This window comes from Hibiscus syriacus, unplaced genomic scaffold, assembly GCF_006381635.1.
Source record: "Hibiscus syriacus cultivar Baekdansim isolate YM2019G1 unplaced genomic scaffold, ASM638163v2 tig00000002_pilon, whole genome shotgun sequence".
NCBI lineage: Eukaryota > Viridiplantae > Streptophyta > Magnoliopsida > Malvales > Malvaceae > Hibiscus > Hibiscus syriacus.
The window spans coordinates 420,994-435,223 of record NW_024061752.1 but is presented as its reverse complement, the minus strand read 5'-3'; the positions used below and the strand labels follow the sequence as shown (position 1 = coordinate 435,223).

At 32.8% G+C, this 14,230-nt stretch overlaps 2 long non-coding RNA genes across 2 annotated transcripts; both read left to right on the top strand.

The window, feature by feature from the left end:
* Window positions 1-343: 343 nt before the first annotated feature.
* LOC120149332 lies at window positions 344-2,304 on the top strand. Its single transcript, XR_005518684.1, has 5 exons — window positions 344-474; window positions 1,121-1,186; window positions 1,670-1,848; window positions 1,959-2,043; window positions 2,138-2,304. It is a non-coding gene; the product is annotated as an uncharacterized LOC120149332 (long non-coding RNA).
* Window positions 2,305-5,263: 2,959 nt separating this feature from the next.
* Window positions 5,264-6,515, top strand: LOC120202157. The gene is made up of 3 exons (XR_005523716.1): window positions 5,264-5,429; window positions 5,522-5,585; window positions 6,447-6,515. It is a non-coding gene; the product is annotated as an uncharacterized LOC120202157 (long non-coding RNA).
* Window positions 6,516-14,230: the final 7,715 nt, after the last annotated feature.

Genomic DNA, 14,230 nt, shown 5'->3' with positions numbered 1-14,230 from the left:
AAAGAAAAAGTTAATTTTCTTTCTCTTTCATTGTTCAATTACTTTTCCATAATACGTTAGATATTTAGTTGGTTGATACAATGAATTTTTCCTTAATATGCTATATATATATATTCTCTTGTGTGTTACCCATGATCTTCGTCATTGTTTTTGTCTCTTGTTGTTCTTTATTTTTGTTTTCAGGGACTGGTCTTTCTAAAAAGGATTGTGGTGAGTTACGGGAAAGATGCTTTTCTCTTCTTTTAGAGCTGCTACAGGTAATGCTATGTCCCTGAGAAAATAATTGCTATGTCCCTGCTGGTGACATGAGGTCTGGGTTTTTTTGGATACGTTGGGTAGCTACACTAATCAATTTTTGACTTTTGAATTTGTCTATCCTCTTTTAATTAGTCAAAGAATTCTATAATTGTGATAAAGGGGTTCTATTGAAATATCATGGAAGAAGTGATTCAGTTTTTTTAAACACATCACAAGGTAATGTCAGGTCTACTAACTAATCTATAATCTGTATCTTCTTCTCCCTCCTTTTTTTCACCTTGGTTTTCTCCACCATGCAGCTGTATGTGTTTTTGTTTTATAGTTCTTAACATCCTAAGTTGAGAAAAACAACATGGTCTAGTTTGTTTTAGGTTGATCAGTATTTATTTATACATGTTAGCAGATGATAAGTTGTCCATTTCGACAAAGCAACTCATTGAAATGCTGGTTTACGGAGTTTACACTTTTGGTGGACAGAGATTATTGTTCCTCTTCCTATAATATGTTTTCAGCTCTTTGAAAATGATAACTGGCTTAGCTCTTTGTCTGCTTTGGGCTATGCGTGCTTTGGCACTTGTCCGTATTTACCTAGTTAAATAACAGCTTCAGTAGTCTAATGTCAAATTTCTGATCTACATACCTTTTTTAGATTATATCCACCTTTCATTCAATATGAATCTTGTCTTTTGGGGTTTCTGGAGCTGTTAAAATCATTGTCGCTGACTATTTGGTTGATCTACTTTAAAAATAAAATTTGGGTTTGAAGGGGCCGTTTTGTTGCTAGTTAATATGTATTTGTGTATGTTTCATCATTGCCATGCATTGTATTGTTTGATCCTAAACCCTATTTACTTCAATGCAGGACAAGTACAAAGTATATAATCTTTTCTCTGAGAGGCTGTATGATGCTTCATTGTTTGAAGGAAAGGTATGTTGTTGGGGTAACTCACTATATGTTTACTTCCACCTGGGCTTTTTTTTGGTTAGCTGTTGTTGTGTGCCATGTGCCTATCATATAACTTTGATAAAAGATCTTCTTCGAGGTCTCTTAAGCAAATAACCATACCATGTTATGTTGGCTTTTGAAAATATTTTTTGACTTCCATTTGGTTGGACATGTGGATCAAATCAGAAAAATCAGCCTCTAATTTCTTCTTAAACTATTTGGCAATTGAATCCATTAGGAGTTGATGGACAAGAGTGTTTCACTCAATGATGAAAATCAATTGTTGGCAGAAGATAATTCTTAAGAAGAGTCAGTTCCACCTAATCTTTGACAAATCTTTATGACCATTTGTTTTCCTACTTGTTAATGCATAACAGCAAATGCAGCCTGTTAGAACTTACTGTAAGATGACCTATGTGAAATGAAATTATACATCTTATAGTTGATATCCAACTTTTTCTTCAGGTGGCTAGTTTCTCATTTGATGACCATAATTGCCCCTCCCCCAAATTCGATTGATCATATCCTTTTGTTAAAGTGCTTACTCGTGGCTGAAGGAGGATATTGAGAATGTTGTGGTTGTGGACCGTAAATCTGGGATGGTAAGGACAGGGTTGATGATCTCAAGCCTTCTATACTTGAAGGTTCGACCCAATGAACATGTTCTTGAAGAAATACGAGTGAATCTAATATAGCTACACATTTCTTGGTCACAATGGTTGGTTTTTTTCTTTAATTTGTTATCTCTTTGTAGTTCTTGCCCACTAGTGAAGAGAATGGACTACTACAAGTAGAAAAGACGTGTGGATAGGAAGGAGCTTGTTTTGCCAAATCAAATTGTGAGCAATTGATTTCTAGTGATTTTTCAGGTTGGTTTTTGGGAGCTGCTTATATCATATCTGATTGTCATATATTTTGGTTTATGATCTCTAGAGATACGTCAAGTACTTTGAAGCACCTTAACATACATCAATGGTGAAGATCAGCCTGGGCGCATGCATTCTTTTGGCAAGATGGCATGTGATAGTGGGAACCATGGTATTCTATTTTTTATAAGTTTTTTTTTTAATTTTTTATTGTAATGCCTATTTATATTCGTACCCTGGATGGATAGAAGTTGTGATAATACCTACCATTTAGTCACTTTTAGAGTATATGTGCTTATTTTTTGTTTCATTATGCTGTCAACAAGGCTAGTAACATGGAAGTAATAATTATCTTGGATAAAATTCTATTTTGTAGAAGTATTCAGTATCTTGGACAAAATATTTGTTCATTAGTTTTCCCAGGCGATGATGTATTAAGATCTGTTGAATCAGCATCTGTTGATGTTAGCGGGATTATTAAAGTGGGTTAAATTCTATATCAATTTATTTAGACAAGTGGTCTGATTTTATTAGATATGCGTCTTGGAATGGAAATATATATGATTTTTTTGTGTGGAAATATATGGTTTATGCATCAGCTGTTGCTCCGGTTTGAAGTTCAAATCCTTCTTATTTATTATCATGCATCAAACTAAGCAAGAAATATTCTACATACCTCCCCTTCCACATTCCATTCAATTCTGGCTCTTTTTTTTTTCTTTTTTTGATTGGAGTAGCAAAAAGATTGTTTTTACCTTTTTTTTTAACCTGAGAAATTTACTAAAGTTTCAAAACTATATATATATATATATATATATATATATATATATATATATATGATATATATGTATTTATACACGTGTATATATGTAAAATCTAGGTAAAATTTTCAAAGAAGGTCTTCTACATCGTATAGTAGTCATTGGAGCATGTTTATCATGTGTGGATGTCATATTGCTTACGAAGAGAAAGATTCATGGGGATTTTCTCTTATACCATGAGTGGCTTTTAAAATTTTCGCATTTCATGGTCCGGGTAAGCTTTTCTACGTTTAAGTCATTGGCTTTTTGCTCAGAACTTTAAGCATTTTTCTTTCTTTTATGAAATTTGTTCTGGTATCTTAACATTGTTTGTTTGTTTCTAAAATATATAGGCAAAGATCGTGTTCTCTTTGAGGTGTTTTTGTTTTCAACACATATTGTGCGGTGCAGTCCTCTGTATATGGTGGATTATAAAAACTATGTTGGAATCCCTCATTTGCAAAAGACATTCTTTTCAATGGAGGTACTTTGTTTTTCCTTTTAGAGATATCTTCCAATTTATCAAGTGCTTCTATATAATTTATTGGGTTGTTGATCTTGCTAATCTTTAAGTATTTAATGGTGTGTTAAACATTCCAATTCATGTGCCAAGCATGCTTATGTTTTGTTTATGTTTGCTCTGTGGACACCGTATGATAAGATAGTATGCCATCTTGTCCTGGTAATAAAGGATAGTTAAAAGAAGAAGACATTATGGATGCTTTTATGGTACAATGCCATATCCATCTAAATAGTAGGAAGAAAGATGCAACATATTATTGAATATTGGCTGAAAGAAACAATTATTTCTTCCAAAACGTTGATATGCCAAGACCATTTCAGATAATTAAAATCTTCTTGCAATTTCATTTTTTTTTATATTTGCCTCCGCTGTCTTCACTTCTGAGTGATCAATTATTGTCCTTCACAAGTATCACTGGTGCATGTCTGTACAAGTGTTAATGTATTTGAATTTTGCATATATTATTGGAAAACAATATTTAAGCCATTTAGTTTTAGTTTCCAGGTTGCAGTTTAAAAATTGTCTGAATGTAGTAGTCAATGATATTGTGAAAACAATCTTTAAGTAAAGCCTTTTCTTATCCCATATCTAATCATCTTTTCGTATGTGGAATGCATCTTGCAATTACATAATGTTGATCTGTCTCAGTAGTTTGTTCCATTCTTATTCTTCTTCTTGAAATAGAAAGAAAGAAGATGCAACTACAAGCTATATAAGGCTTTGTCTTGTTCCTTTTGAGGTAATATTATAACTTTCTTATGTTGCTCTTTGCGTACTTCATGAATAGAACTGATCACTTAACATAGGCATTAACAATTTTAGGAACTTGATAATGAATTTTCAGCGAACCAACTCTAATTAATTATTTATCCTTTTTGGCAAGTTTTAGGGTGTCTTAAAGAAAGCTCTGTTTTATTTTTGGATATCATGTTCTGTATATCCATTAACTATACCCGAATAAAACAATCATCTATGAACAAAAGGTATGATTTCAAGTATTTAGGTTGTACCACAGGTTACATTTTAGTGTTTTCTATGGTGTATTTTATGTTTAGATTATTAAATTACTTAGATATGTTGTCATTTTGTCTTTCCAACTAAAAGAAGGTAAAACAAAGAAAAAGGCTTCTTCTTTTCTTTTCTTTTTTTATAAGAAGTGGAGGCCTCGTACAATTCCTTGTGGTTTTACCAGTTATGCTAGCTTGTGCTTGGACCTTTTTTTTATCATGATTGGATCCATAACTAAGTAAGATAAATGTTCTAGGACTAGTCAAATATTTGTAATTGAAAACTTTCTTGACATGCTTTTTCAATCACAGCTAACCTAGAAAAGAATGGGCTAGAGATGGTATGTAAAAAGATAAATACAACTAAAAACTATTATTGATGATTTGTGAGGAGGACATGTGAAGTGTGAAAATGTTATTATGCTTCATGTGGGAAACAGTTTATTTTAATTACAACTTATATAAGGATGTTAAAAAGGATCATGACGTGCATTATATCTGATAAAGACCTGGCTCAGTCACTTTATCACGGATATTCATGCATTAGTTTATTCATCCTTTTTTTCTCAGATTACATGTCAGTGACTCAACATGTTAATTACATTTTTGTATAGCTTTCAATCTCCCATTAGTAATTCTTAGCTTATGTTTGTAACTTGTTTAATAATAATCAAATTGAAAATGTTTCTCGTCATTGCATGGATGTTAATTACATCTTCTTCTTCTTTTCAAATTAGATGTTTGTGAATCAACATGTTAATTACATATTTACATAGCTTTTATTCTCCCATTGTAATTAGTAATTCTTAGCTTACATTTGTAACTTGTATAATGGTAATCAAATTGAAAAGGTTTCTCGTCATTGCATGGATCCAATCTCTATGACTTTGGATCTCTTATAAAGTTCTTTATTCATTTTCTGCATGAAAAATAGGTATGTAGGCCAAAACTTATTTTTCCACGGAGCAGTTTGCCAAATGTTCTTGTTCATTAGACTTCCCATCTTCCATAATCAACATTTTGAGAAAGGTTTGATAGAAGTTTTCATACCAAAGCCTTATATCTTTGCTCTTATGTTATTGAGACTTATTGGCTAAACATTTTTCATGTTGAACTTATAGCACATTGGAAGATTCACACCTTTACGTTGAGATGGACATTGAGGAATGCCATCACACAGACACTGTAAGAAATTCTTTCATGTCAACTTTTCTCGTGCATGCATCCAGCCTATTTAATGTTTATATGATTTGTATTTTGTAGAAATAATTTTAAAAACTGTGCTCTTAGCAGTATTATTCCAGCCTATATAATGTTTATATGATTTGTATTTTTATAGAAATAATTTTAAAAATTGTGCTCTTAGCACTATAGCAATTTTTTTTAGGAAACTTAGTTGATATGGTAAATGCAAAATTATTTTACACTTGTTTGATATTCATGCGGCGCCTCTCTACCATTAGCCATCTGTTGGAAGTATGTCTGTTCAAAAATTGCTAGGTAGCACCAAGAATGCGTCTGAATATAAATAGGATACTTGGGGATTATTATGTACTCTTAACGTCTTAACTTTTCCATTTGGTGAATTAAGATTTTCTTGAGTTTCATGGAAACTAATTTAAGTATGAACTTTGACATTTTCATGGAATCCAATTTTATGGTAGTAGTTTTCATTTTTTTTAAAAAGGCGTATTACATTTGATGAAATGCATACTTAGCCTATATTCTAAAAATAATAATTCTCTTCTTTGCGTGTTGATTGCATGTGCAGTTGTACAGAGATCCTAATAACTGATGTATCTCCACCTTATACTGGCATGCTCGTCTTAAAATTACTTAGTTTGAATAACGTGTATCTATTTGACATACCTGCTTCAACAAGTTCTCATTAGCAGCTGTCCATATTATAGCCATCCAGAAACTTCCATGCCAAATCGTTTTTTTTTTTTTGTATTTCAGTACAAAATGTGTCTTGTTTTCCCTTCTTTATTTTCTATATTAAATAAACTGTTACTATTATTTTTCATGTTTGCTCGGTTGTCAAAGAGAAGCATGCAGGGCTTTTGGGATCATATGGTGTTCAAATCAATCACTTCCATAATGAATTCTGGTTTGCTAAAGCAGCTTTGACTTTGATGATTTGCATTTGCTGCCGGCTGATATGGATCCTTCTACATGTCATGATAAATTATTAAGTTGCTGGCAAGATCAACAAAATAATTCTTGTTGAAATGCATCATTATTTAGAGCAATCTTCTAAGCTTATGGATGGCCATATCTTCGACTAGGTTTATTAAAGTATTCTTACTCTTTAAGACTGCTTGAGATGACATCTGGAAGTTCTTTATGCTTCATTGAAAAAAAATCTAAAAAAGAAAGTACAAGCTTGTTTGTTGAATATATCTTTGTGTTCCCTAATGCATTAAAACATTTTGAGAAATTGAGGTGTACTTGTTTATTGGGAATTCTAGTGTTCACCTTGCAGAAAAGTAAAAAAAAATCATTGACTGAAGTTTTCAAGTTGCTATATATGAATTTAAGTTTTTACTACTACAAATACATTTTTTTTAGGTTTTTATTGATTTCATTGGTTTTGCTGGATGACTACTTCTGAATAAGCTAATTTGGTTTCTTGAACAAGGTTTTCATATCTCTAAATCTAATTCTTCTTGAAAAGATAGCAGTGGCCACCACATCTCTAGTTTTGTTGTAGCAATCTTTTCATTCTATAATATCTCTCCATGCTTTAGAATGAATTTTTGCATTAAAACATTTTGAGAAATTGAGGTGTACTTGTTTATTGGTAATTCTAGTGTTCACCTTGCAGAAAAGTAAAAAAAAATCATTGACTGAAGTTTTCAAGTTGCTATATATGAATTTAAGTTTTTACTACAAATACATTTTTTTTAGGTTTTTATTGATTTCATTGGTTTTGCTAGATGACTACTTCTGAATAAGCTAATTTGGTTTCTTCAACAAGGTTTTCATATCTCTAAATCTAATTCTTCTTGAAAAGATAGCAGTGGCCACCACATCTCTAGTTTTGTTGTAGCAATCTTTTCATTCTATAATATCTCTCCATGCTTCAGAATGAATTTTTGGATTTTCTGCATTTCATAGTTTTGTGCTGTTAACTTAAGGCTTCAACGAGTTGGGTTATGTTATTGTTTTGGTCTTTTTCTGGTTCATGCTTCTGTCCCATATGAGATGATAAAGAGAGTTCAACAAAAGGTTTCTTAGTATACTAGGACTATAGGTTCCTACCAGTTTCTAAAGGAAGAACTGGTGTTTCTGATCGCCTCTCAAGGAAAAGCATCCTTGTCATTAGCAGGATTTGATTTGGGCGAGGGGAGGGAAGGGGAAGGGAAGGAAGGAAAATGATACTTTATTGTTAAATTTTTTTGATCGTATACAAAGTTAGCCTATATACCAACATTATGAAAGTTAATCTATTTAATGTGGTGCTCATTGTTTCATACATCAATGATACCATGTTCTGTTAAATGCATATTGCTTTAGATCACAAGTCGGCGTTCATGTTATATGCATATTTGGTAATTTGAATATCTGTTGCAAAGTTTATGAATTCAGTTAATCTAAGTTCCGCTCATTCTGTTAAGTTTTACAGTTTTCCTATGAACATGGCATCTTGACTTTTCCTTGTACTCTGATTGTAACTAACTAGGGTCTGTAATAAATAATTATTATGAAGTTTTAGTTGGAATACTTATGATTGACCTTGCGATTTCAACTTCTTTTTTCAGGTTTTGGAAATTTGGATGGCTATGTTCTTGCAATATCGTTAGGCCTAGTATCAGTTCTCAAGTGAGCTTTTTTCTCTCTCTAAATAATCAAGTTTCTTGGATTTGGAGGTTAGTGGTAAATTCGCATTTTAAAGAAGATTCATTCGGATCTAAGTTTCGCAGCATGTGCAGATTTCAAGTTGGGAATGGCCAGTTTATTCGGTTTTGGCAGGACAATTGGGCATTGGACTGCCCGCTTAAGACCTCTTTTCCGAGTATGTTTGCTATTTCTTCAAATAAGAGTGGCAAACTAATTGCATTTGGCGAGTTTAGTTCATCGGGATGGATTTGGAATATCCAGTTGAGAAGGAGTTTGACAGATTGGGAATTTGAACAGTGGGCTAATATTATGAATATTGTTTCTAATTTCTGTTTGTCCACAGAATCTATTGATGGTCTGATTTGCAAAGGAGACGGGGGTGGTGTCTATACTGTTAATTCTTGTGTGAAGTTTTGTAGCTCGACTTCCCAAGAGAGTTCCTTTTGGAAGAAAAACTTGTGGAAAGGATTGGTGCCCCCAAGAGTTGAGTTTTTTATGTGGCAAGTATACAAAAGCTGCCAGTGAGGACTGAACTGGTTAAAAGAGGGGTTACGGGTATTGCAGATTTGTCTTGTCCTCTTTGTCATTTGGCTGATGAATCTTCTTCACATTTATTTTTCTCTTGTGCTGTGGTTTGGTCACTTTGGAATAAATTTGAGCAATATTGGAGTCTTAGTTTGGTTCTTCATGAGAATGCGCAGAAGTTCCTCCAAGCTTGGGAAGAACTAAATCATAACTCTGCTATTTGGAAGAACTGGTTAAAAGAGGGGTTACGGGTATTGCAGATTTGTCTTGTCCTCTTTGTCATTTGGCTGATGAATCTTCTTCACATTTATTTTTCTCTTGTGCTGTGGTTTGGTCACTTTGGAATAAATTTGAGCAATATTGGAGTCTTAGTTTGGTTCTTCATGAGAATGCGCAGAAGTTCCTCCAAGCTTGGGAAGAACTAAATCATAACTCTGCTATTTGGAAGCTAATTCCTGCTGTTGTTATTTGGACTGTTGTTATTTGGACTGTTTGGAAAGCTAGAAATGATATTGTGTTCGAAAGAGGGATTTTTGACCAGACAAACCTATTCTTTATAGCAAGAGTTAGGCTTGCATCTTGGTTCTTAGCTAAGTTTGCTGACACGATTATTTCTATGGATTCTCTTATATGTGACCCTTCCCTTGGGGACTCTTGTTTCCCACTCAACAAGTCGATTGTCACTTTCATCCCTTGGTTACTCCCTCCTAAGGGTTGTGTTAAATTGAATGTGGATGCAGCTACAAGTTTGGATTGGAAGAGTAGTGGAGTTGCGGGGATTCTAAGAGATGAGGAAGGTCTTCTTTTAGGCTCTTTTATGGAAGCTATTGGTCCGGGTCCGCCTATTTTGATGGAGTTAAAGGTTGTTCAGAAGGGATTGCATTTCTTTGATGCAGTGAGACGAGGCATTAAGGGTCGGTTGATTATAGAAACAGATTGTAAATTGGTAGTGGAGTGGGTTAGATGGGACTTTGTGTCCCCAACTTTTTGTCTTTATTGTCAGGGATATATCAGTCGAGAATAAAGAAGTGGAGGGTGTTATTAGATGGGTTGCAAGGACAGCCAATATTGAGGCTGATGGGTTAGCTAAGTCTGCTATTGGTTAATTACAGTGTGTGTAGGGGTATTTTATTTTGGGTTATAACGCTTGTTTGTAAAGGTCTTTTATAATTTATGTTTCTTATTAATGAAGTATAAGGCACTCTTTTCCTCCTTCCTCTGATAAAGGAACTCATTTTGAGTTCCTTAATCATGAAGGGATTTTTTAATGAGGCCTTCAATTCCTATAAAAAAAAAACATAGCATTGGGTATATATTTAGTTGAGATCAATATCAAGTAAAGTTACAATTTTTACATGTCATGGATTCTTGTTCTTTTATTCCTTCCAGACCACTAGTAAGCAGATAACATGAGGATTGATTTTGTTGTCGCAATAGTTTACTTTCTCTTAAGCCTTATTCATATATTCTTATCTACATACATATCAAAAACATAAAACAAATGGAAAGTTCACTGCATACCATTAATGGGCTCCTAACCTGCTATACAGGTATGTTATTCAGATTTCTAATAAAATCCATGAATTAAGAATATGCTCTTTTGTCTATTAGCCTTTTTTTCAATAGACTGTAATGTTGCAAGTGCTGAAGGTACTCCTTACAGCTATAGCATCCATGAAGTTCAGACTTTAGAAGTAAATTGTCTAGGATCTAGTTATCTCGTTTATTGTCTGGTATATGAGCTGAGTCAATTTGTAATTTTTCTAACTGAAATCGCAGTCCATGGGGAATCTTTGCTGCTGCTTCTGATAATTTCACCTCAAAAGCAGAAGAAGCTTCCTCAGTGGACCAAAATGATAATGGAACAAGTTTAGGGGATGCACTACTTAAATGTGTCAAGAATGCCACATTTTCATCTATAAAAGTTCGTAAAATATTTTCTGGTGGTGCTGATATCAAGGTGCATCTTTTTTATTTGTTGTTGTTTTGATTCATTTGATTTCAAGGTCTTAAGTTTTATACGATTATCCAGACATTTGCTTTAGTGAAGTTTCTTTTGGTTTTCTTGGTTCATAAGATGAAAATGTATATGCTTTATAAGGTCCCTAAAGGTACTGTTGTATTTTCTCATTATTGCCTTTAATTGTGAGATAGTTATTGCTCATTCATTCACTAGTTGACATTTATTTTTTTCTTCCTTTCTTGAGTAATAGACCTTTGAGAATATTAGCAATGAAATGAAACTCAAATAGAGAAGTACCATGCTTAATCTAGATTTTTTTATTCAGTTCTATTTATGTACGTTCCAATTACATTTATGGATCATGATCAGTGGGATCTGTATGATATTTTTCTTCTCCCGTTAACAATTTGTTAAAGATATTGCTTTGGAGTTTCATTCTTGATATGAGAATAAATAATGTGGATGCTGAGTTCTTTCATAATATTTTCTTGTTTGTTCTACAGGTTTCATAATATTTCAGCCCTTCAACAAATTCGGAGACGATTACAAACTTCAACTTTGGGGACTCATTCTCTGCCAGTACTACTATGCACCTAGTATCACGCGTTCAACCTCCATCAACAAACTCTCAGTTTCCATCTCAAAAAATGTCAACGTCAACGAGGGTTAGTATGTATGGTCAATCTATGCAGCCAAGTGTTAATCCATATAGTCAACCGTCACAACCCGACGCTAATCATTGCGGCCAACACTCAGAGCCAAATACTAATCCATATATTCAATGGACACAAGTCATTTGCTACAAGTCATTTAGCTATAACCCATGAGTAGATCCGTTCAGGTTAGACTCGGCCCAATTTTTTGTAGCTCAAATCAAGAACCCCTCTTGTCAGTTTGTTTATTTTGTCTATACACCCGATTGTTTGATTGGCTTGGACCTAACCTTCAAGCCCAATGGACTCAATTGAATGAGTTTTGACTCAAAAACTAGTCTCCGCCCATTTTGTTTGAGCCTAAATAATACCTACTTAGTGTGACCTATTACCTCTGGATTGATGGGTGATGGCCAAGCCCAAGGATCTGACCCAATCGTATAAACTATTTCGCTTGAGCATAGGTTGTAAGAGTTCAGAAGTATGTGGAGCCTAGGATTGATCTAGTACTAACCCATGTCTCGAATATACATTTTTAACTCAATTTTACTAATAAATTTTGACTAAGGTTGACCTTATTCAATTTTGACTCATAACATGATTTGTTGATCGAACCAACTTATTAATTATTCTCTATGAGCTCAGAAGTAAGTCATGGTCAAATAGGATTGACCCATTATTTAGAAAATTTTAACTTTACCAATTGATTTAGACTAAGGTTTGCCTTATCCAATTTTGACTCATGACCCTATTTATTGATTGAAAAACTTATTAATTATTTTGTATAAGCTCAAATGTAGTTGAGCCCAAATAGGATTGACCTAGTATTAACCCATATCTCGAATAGTCCTTTTTAAATTTATTTTACTGGTCCACTCTGACTAAGATTGACCTTACCCATTTTTAATTTATGACTTGATCTACTGACTGATTACTAATTATTTCAAGATTTATAGCATTTGTTACAATAGATTAGGAACTTGGCATGTTTGCATGATTAGATTTATAAAATGTATATTTTCTTGTAACTTGTCACGTTAACATGATGAGTTCTATAAATGAATTTCATATAATATAATTTTTTATTAAATTTCATCATGTTAACGTGAAAAAGTTTCTAATCTACTGTAATAAATGTTTTAGATTCTAATATAATTTTTTTAACAGTAGTATATTCTAAAAATTAACGTCCGGATTATCCTACTAAATTTGGCAAAGATTTGATGTATAGATTCTATAATTTTTTTTTGCTTGAAAATTCTTTATAATATTGAGGAAACTTAATTATAGTTTCACAATTGTAATTTTTGTATTGTTCACGACATTTACTCATTGATTTTAAAATAATTTATTTATATATTTTTTAAGTATTCTTTTTAGTTTAAAACGAAAAAAATATGGTTTTAATGATATTATGATTAGTTGCGAATTAATTATAAATTAATTAGTTAGAGTTTATTTTGAATACATCTAAGAGTGGTCCTCTGATTTAAATGCCAGTGGTGCTATATGCCGTGGAGACACTCTAATGACGTGAACGCTTATCCTTATTTTATTGGGTAATTGTTTTACTTGTTAAAAATTTCTATATAAACATGTCCTATACATACTTAATTCATACTATTGGCATGCATTATGGATAGCTTGATAAACATGTCCTATACATATTATTTCTTTATTCATATATCATATTGCATTATACATAGGACATGTTGTGCAGGAGGATGTCACTTTTTTGTAGTATGTATCATACTATTGTTTGTTATTGTAATACGATTATATATTTATGCTTATTACCAGGGATACACCAAGGGGTAGGATGGTAAAAAAACCCGAACCCGACGGGAAAAATCGAATTAAACGGGTCGGGTTTGATAATCCCCGCCCCGATTACCCATCCCGATAAATATTAAACATAATTATTATATATATATAATATTAATAAATTTAATTTAAATTAAAATAATATATATATATATTTAATTTAAATATATATACCCGGCCCGATACTCGTTTAAATAACTGTTTATGCTAAACGAGGATACCCGTTTTCCCGCGGTTTTATCCGATTATCCGATGGGGATTCCCGTTTAAATCCCCGCAGTTTTTTAAGCGGGAACGGGTACGAGTTTTTTAAACGGGGACGGGGGACCAATACCCGACCCGTTGCCATCCCTAGGTGCAGGTGGGGAAAGTCGTCCCTTGAAAATTTAATATTATCATACTATTGTTTTTTATTGTAATACGATCATGTATAACTGCTTGTTGGAGAATAAAATGTTTTTTTGTTTTAGGATGTTCTACTTGTACAGATTAGCGGATGTATGGATTGATATGGCTTATTAGTCTATCATGCACATCATATCATGTTATCTTCCCATTTTAATTGGTATTGCTTCTTAATGTGAGACTCAATATATTTCGGAGCCTCTCGTATTTAGTTTATTTATACTTTTACGTAATGTATTATGTTTTCAGTTTGTAGTTTTGTAATTATTTTATCAAACTATTTTAATGTGTTACTTTTGATATTTGGTCAAAGAATATGTATCACATTGAATATTTCAAAAGTACAAATACCACAATTGATGTTTTATTAAAGTACAAATACCAAATGTGACATTATACCTAAAAGAATTTAAAACCCAGAGACAGTCGGTTATTTCTGGTAATGCTCCTCTGTACTATTAATCTCTGAAAAATTGTTATTTTAATATCGTTATTTTATTTTTTCCGGTAATAATCATTTTTTAATACTATTATAACGATTCTATTACAAAACCAACTCAACTTCGTTGATCGTCGATCAGCAAAAAGGAAAAAAAAGCCAGCAAGACTCGGATCTT